Below are 7,466 nucleotides of genomic sequence, written 5' to 3'. Positions count from 1 at the left end.
TTTCTTGGGTGGGTTATGACCCACCCAACCATCCAACAAGGCATCCGAACAAAGTGTCACTACTGGAGGAGGAAGCGCAACAGCAATGTCTGTGAAAGACTTATGGCAGTGGACCACGGTCTAAGTTGCTTCCGCAGTAAAACCGGGCTCTTCTCTGATGGTCAGGAAGAGCGTGTGAGGCTCTTCTTCCCCAAACTCGGATTGCATCTTTGAGTCGTACATTGAGGACAGAATTCGTAAATCGTAAAGATCCTCAAACCTCCTCCAGAGTGTCACCTGGTGATCATCCCCGACTTGATCAGGGACTTGGCTGGCGTCTCTATTTCCTCTCCCTTAGAGGGAGGAATAGAACGGGAGTGTGACTTAGTCACAACAAATCTCCAACCACGGGAAGTCCTGAGCTGGAGTTAGATCTGATTTCTTAAGGTTGATCTGAAGTCCAAGGGACTAGAGGAACCAAAAACTCAATTGGCTGCTTCCGAGCACTCTGTGCCAAGGGAACTCACACTAGCCAGTCAACCAGGTATGCCTCTACTTAAAATCCTGTCTACCGGAGTTGTTGTACGACTACGTCAGTAAACTTCGTGAAAACCCTCAAAGCTATGCTGAGCCCAAATGGCATAACTCTGAATACGTAGACTTTTTTCCACACGCTACAACTAAGGTAGGGGGATAAGTGTCAACCTAACCGACAATACAAAGATGTCGTTAAAATCTATAGAGACAGTGAAAGCCTCCAAGGGTGGTAAGGTCCATATCTGCGAAATAGCCAACATCTGGAACCTGTCCCACTGAACGAACAAGTTTAGACCAGACAAGACGAGAATAGTTTGAGGTAAGCTCGAAACCGTTTTGGCACACAAAATAGACGATCTTGAAATTTCATAGATCTCACGCAGCAGATAACACCCCTCTTCAAGAGATCTTATACATACTGTTCCAGACAAGAATGTGTTCCTGGAAGAATCTCCTGTACTGTGGTGGCCATTGTTACTACTTCCAACCAAAGCCGTTGGAAATGACGTTCTGCGTCCAAAGACTGAAGACCCCACAATACTTGAACAAGGCTAACCGTCCCCCTACCGGAGGCCTTCCTTATTTTGTGTTGAGGACATGAACCGCTACCTCCACTGCCGTTTCAAAGTCCACAATCTCTGGACTTGCCTCCACTGCCAAGACGGCTTCGGAAGACAACCCTTACTCATACATAGGGTGGAAGGCCAGGGACTGTGACACCACTTATAAGGGCACAGCGTAGACATTCTGAGGGATAGCGGCATAAGAAAGAACAAACGACTTGCTATGATAAATCAGTTTGTGAGACTTCTTGGTTGTAGCCTTTCCAGGGGTGAACTACCTCTTCAATGAGATCCCCCACTTCAGGAAAAGGCTCTAAGCTATGCGACAGCCTTATCCGTAACTTTCTTCACAACTTTCTATGGAAACAGGTCTTTTCCCCAGATGCTAGAAGTGAGAAACGTTTCAGCTCGTTGCAGATGGTAGCTGTGTCAAGTCCATGCTCACTACAGGATCGACAGACCTGAAAAGAAGCATAAAGGTCTTTCATAAAGGTGTCGACATGAGTTTTCGCCAGCAAGGAAAGACGAAGGCACCTGCAAAATGACCGATCCTCATTCCCATAAAGCACTACAGAGACATCAACATTGCCAACCATTATCTGATCTACGACTCAAACTTAAGAAGGTGTTCAGGAATCCTGGGAAGCTTCTCAAAAAATTGGTGGCCCGGTGCATCCATATCCAGTTTACTCTCAGCAAAAGTAAACTGGACATTGGTCAAGTGGACAGAATTGTGTGGTAAGAAAGGTGAGACTGGTGTGCACTCTTCCAAAGCTGGGAGAGGCTTACCCTCACAAAAGGCTAACTCCACTGATGTAGCTCTTTGAAATAAAGTGGAAGACCACTTTGTCCAGGGCCACGAAGGAGGCCAAGCTCTCGCCAAAGGCGATAATCTGTATATTGATACCCACTGCCGTCATCATTGCTGTGTGCAATAAGGTAGCTAGGAGTGCCAAACCTTATATCTAGGCAACTCCTCTTGCTTCTCGAAGGCCTGGATCTCTTCACATGAGGCCTTGAACACCATCACCTGGTATTACTAATTCCCCTCCATGAAGGCTTTCCTGTTAGCCATAAGTACCAGATGTATTGTAGTACATAAAGTAATCGGGAACTAGGGGGCTCCATGAGCTTAGCAGATGTTGGGAGGAGAAACGGGCAGGAACAGCCCCCGTCACGGAAGAAGCAATCGTAACCGTAGAACGGGAGGCCGATGTCATAGTGGAGTCAGAATTGGTAGACACCACTGAATTCTTGATGAGATCAGACTATCTCATCCTCTTACCCAGGTGCGAAGGTACCACGGGAAGAACAGGCGTCATCGGAGGTATCCTCCGAGACCCATCTGGAGTGAAGTAAATCCTTACAAACACTGCAATCCTGATTGTCCCAGTACAATACTGAGCCTTTCATCATCCAACACTTCGCATGTGTGCGGCAAATATCGAGACCACAGGGATGTCTCACAGCTCTGACACAAATCTGCACTTAACAGTGTATCTAAGTATAGGCACCGCCTGTAAGGAGAAAAGGGTTCAAATGAGTACTACATCCTCTAGCAGACACCTAAAGCTAAAAGAAATGGGTCATTAATGCTCCATGTAAACAATTGAGGGAATAGTAATCCCCAAATTGTGTGTAAATGCCATTGGTGAGAAGAAAGGAGATAAATTACCCTATGTCCATCCCCTATAAAGAACGCGAGATTGGAAAAATTAGCCCCCTGAAAGTCCGTTGCTATAGGCCCAAAAGGGGAAAAAATTGGTGGGGAAATGCTCATGGAAAGAATAGTTGCCCCTATATCTCCGCAGAGAAATGGCCAATTAGAGGGCACCGGTACAGGTAAACTTAATCATTAAGCAATCAACGCATTGATAAATGAGCAAGAGTCTAAAGCAACCCGCAGGTTATAAAAGCAAGGTTATAACCTCAATAGAAAAAACTCGGGAGGCATAACTAGCCTATAGAGTTACCAACCATCTATTCAATCCACGCCCTCAAAGAGAAATAGACAAATTGGTAGAAAACCAATAACCATATGTAGTGGGTATTCAAAGCAGGAGCCTAGAACCCTTTCGTAGGAGTTCCCAGGCCCAACCTACATAAAGAAACCTCAAACGTTAAAGGAGTTAAGGCTTTTATATTAACCTGTAGTAGAATTCACCTACAGTAAGTAGAGAACTCATCTTAGTTATGTAAGACAGTCTCAGATAAAAAAGGGCAGAAAGGCATGTGCCCTGAAGGTACCGGCGTTTGGTACCAATATCCACACTCATAGACTAGTACTAACCCCGCCGCCAGTAACGAAAATGCTGTCAGTGGCAATAGTGCCCAAGGGCAGCGGAGATAACGGTCAAGGATTCCTGCAGAAAGCACATTGCCAAAAGAGAGGCAGTGTCGCCAGTGGCGGCACAGCCGTAAGCAGCAACATATCGCTAGAACGGGTACTATGAAACAGATTTGGGCGTAGGAAAAATCTATGTTTGGGTGTCGAAAGGTTGGCAACATCACAGTTATTCAAGCGTTACCATAGGCATGTACGCCAGATATACCAGCGTTGCCGGAAGCACCGGCATCGCTAGGGTGTAAAAGCATCGCCGCCACCCTCCTATGTGACTCAAGGCGCTGGTACAGTCAATCCCTCCTACAGACTAGTACTAGCCCCGCCGCCAGTAACGGCAACACCATTAGGGGCAAAGGTGCCTAGGTCGGCAGAGACAAATGGCAGTGGTTCCTGCAGAAAAAACCATGCCGTAATTGAAGGCAGCGCCGCCAGTGGAGGCACTGCCGCAAGCAGTGACGCATCGCCAGTACAGTTACGATAGGATAGTGTGCCAAAAGGTGGTGGCAAAGCCGCAAACACCGGCACTGTCATCAGTCTGATAGCTCACCCCTCGGGGAGAAGCATACCAACGGCCAAGGAAGGTCAGATCCTAGAGGGAACCAACTCCCAAGATCAATAAAAGCAAAAAGCACAGCAGCATCATAATAAAATCCATGCATTGTCCATCCCGGAAAGACTAGTATAAAAAGAGAGGTGATGACATGGAGAAGCTATATCCATGCATCAAAATAAACGCCACGCCGTCAGAGACGGCGTCCCCTGTCCGATTGAGAAATCTCAGAGGCTAAGAAATAATGGCAGTTCATGGAAGTCGGCGCACCGACATGATGAAATCACCCTTCGCAAAGGAGAGTTCCAAAAGACTGCGCAGTCCTAGCGCGAGAGATTATGAACGAATGCAGAATGGCTAAGCCTCACAGGTCGAGGCCACAGGTAAATGGAAAAATCCCAGAGGCTATGAAGGATCGGCAGAACAGGTAAGTCGGAACAACGACAAGGAGAGATCACACTTCGCAAAGGCGAACTCCAAAAAACTGCACAGTCCAACCATGGGAGATCAAGAACGTATGTAGCATGGCGGCCCAACGGATTCGCCGACAAGGGCTAATCCAATCGCCACCAAGGGCTAGGCTAAGCCTAAAAGATCAATGCTGTAGGTCGATTGAGAAATCCCAGAGGCTATGATAGAACGGCAATACAGGAAAGTCTGCGTACAGACAAAAGGAGCTCACCCTTTGTAAAGGGGAACTCAAAAAGACTGCATAGTCCTAGTATGGGAGATCGTGAACGAATGCAGCATGGCGGTCCAACGGATTTGCCAACGAGGGCTAGGCTAAGTCTAATAGGCCGAAAAAACCAGAGAATCGAAGGCAACAGACATAATAGGATCAGTAAACTAGTATAACCGAGGTAAAAACCCTCTAAGGGTAAAAAGACCGCTGCCAACAAGACCAGTAAGAACGGCCTGATCGCTATCGGCGAACCAGTCTGACAAAACCACCACTCTAAGCTAGGCTAGCCGGGACAAATATGCATGAAAATGACAAATTCGAAGATAATTTGTATTTTTCCTAACCATACAAACCTTAGCTATTTACATTGGGTTTACCTTTTAGCGCAGCTGAAATGGCGAGCCATTAGAATTTAACGAGGGTGTATTACCCCCGCGCTAGTTAGCGGGGGAGTAGGGGAGTGGTAGCTAGCTACCCCTCCCCCCCCTCACACACAGATGAATGCTCACTTTCACTTAGAGGTAGGACTTGTCTTGGGGGACAGGGCTGGCGGGCAAATATGTGTAAATAGCTAAGGTTTGTATGGTTAGGAAAAATACAAATTATCTTCGAATTTGTCATTTGTTCCGTAACCGAAATACAAACCACGCTATTTACATTGGGTGACTTACCCCTTAGGTAGGGTGGAAAGTCCCCAGCCATACTGGCTTTGGCTTTACCCGGGGACTCAGAATCCGAGTGAGTCGCACTCGAGAAAAGGAGTCCCTGCACCTCACAAGTTCCTTGCTCCGCAAGGAACCGTGTGGCCTACATAAGCTTGTGTGTGAAGGAAGAAGTGTGACCCGTTCTAGGCAGTTGACCTGGAGTTCCAGAAGGAACTCTGGGTTAGGACGTTCCCAATACCACCTCGTCAGGGTATGGGGGACGCGACAGTATTGACTCAATACTCGGAACACAAGGAAGCATGGTTTACCTGCAGAGGTTCGAGGTCAGCTATGCAGAGACCAGGATGCTGCTTCCCCATAGAGGGGATGATGAAGAAAGAAATAAGGGCCAGACATACTTCTTTCGTTCATGCAGACTAAAACCTGATAACAATGCCCTCAACCTTCTGCTACCTGTCCAAAAAGGAGCCTGAGGTCAGACCAGCTGTTGTGTAGCCACCACAGAGCGATAGAAAACGTATCGAGACTCCTGTGGGTCACGCCCTGCAGGAAGCGGGCTGCGAAGGTCATTAGACGCTTCCAGACTCCAGCTTGTAGCACCTGCGTCACAGAGTAGTATTACTCGAAGGCGAGGGACGTTGCGATGTATCCAACATTGTGCTGTAGGGCGACGTGACGGGGGAGGGTCTGGAGACAGGTCGAGATGAATGTCCTTGAGTCCGGGCTGAAGAGGTATACTGGTGACTCTCCCCCGTGTCCTCCTTGTGCTCCCAAATCGGCTGCAACTGAGGACAAACTGCAGCTGTTCCCAAAGCTTACCTCTCGATTCCTTTACTGGCGAGAAAGAGAAGGTCTTGGGACATCAGATACAGAATGGTGACTCGAAATCTTGAAGGAATTGGACCGAAGGGCCAGGACCCCCAGATTCTGAGTCTAGCCAACAACTCAGGAGCGAACCTGAATGTTGCCTTCCCCTCTTCCATAGAAAGGGCGGAGTCGTACGAGACCAAGAAGATTGCTTACACACTGGCCATGGCCAGAGTGAGCAGGAGACCCAAGGCGGAATACAATCCGAGGCCTGTCGTAAAGGGTCTTGAGAAGATCTCTTAAAGGACTAAAAAGTCCGAGCCATGCTCCAAGTTGGAGGTCTTCCTCCGACTAGGGCAGGGACGACTGTAGCTTCGCATGAGCGAGGAAAGATCCAGCGGGCAGGAAAAAGTTATTCCTTTAAGCCTGAAGGTCAGGGAAAGGCTGAGCGACAGGCTTCATTGCCGAGAGCGGAAAGGAGTTTCCTCCCGCCGAAAGGCAATAAGACCGTTATTGCTGGAGAAGAGGCCTCAAGGGAAGAGGTATATCTCCCACGGCACCAACCACCGAAGACTCTTCACTTTGCCTGGAAGACCCCTGCGGATGACTATCGCAGATGACGCGACTGTAGCGGGTTGTCTCTTCTTGAGGAGGCGGCGTAGTGTCTCCAGGCATGAAGCCGAAGCGACGCCCCGGTTCGGGAGAGATGTCGCAGTGTGGTTGTTTGAGTAGTCTGCGCCGTGGGAGAAGCTCTCCCGGGAGTTCCGTCAGGGGAAGCAGAGGGTCCAGAAACCGTTCTGCGCATAGTCCCAGTGGAGCTCTCCCATTGAAAGGTTGACAGACAACCTGGTCTTGTTGAGATCCATTGTCCACAGACAAAAAGGAAGGAAGACGCAGGCGTCAAAGTTGTCCCACCATCATCGGAATGCATCTTGCCAGAGTCTCGGGGTCTGAGACTGGGGGGAAGAACAGCGGAAGCTTGAGGTTCCAAGCTGTCGCGATCAGGTCCCCCAGACCAGGACTTGCTGGTCACTCAAGGTCAAAGACCCCCAGGTACACTCTCTCTACGAGGCTCTGCTCGGATAGTCGGAGAGAACATTCCTCTGCCTGGAATGAGAGAGCCGATGGTGGTATTGAGAGTATCTCAATCATCCCGGTATCTCTACTGCAAGATGTGAAGGTGTGAAAATGCGTCCCCTGCTGGTTAGAACACGCCAGAATCATGAAGTCGACGCACACGGAGCGACTCGGCAGGAGCTGTAGGATCTGTAGAGGGGCCAGACTACGGCCCCTAAGCCTGCCTGAATGATGGAGAGGTATCCTTCAGGTCTTGACCATA

This window comes from Palaemon carinicauda, chromosome 37 (assembly GCF_036898095.1).
Source record: "Palaemon carinicauda isolate YSFRI2023 chromosome 37, ASM3689809v2, whole genome shotgun sequence".
NCBI classification, from domain to species: domain Eukaryota; kingdom Metazoa; phylum Arthropoda; class Malacostraca; order Decapoda; family Palaemonidae; genus Palaemon; species Palaemon carinicauda.
This window is presented reverse-complemented; position numbering follows the sequence as displayed.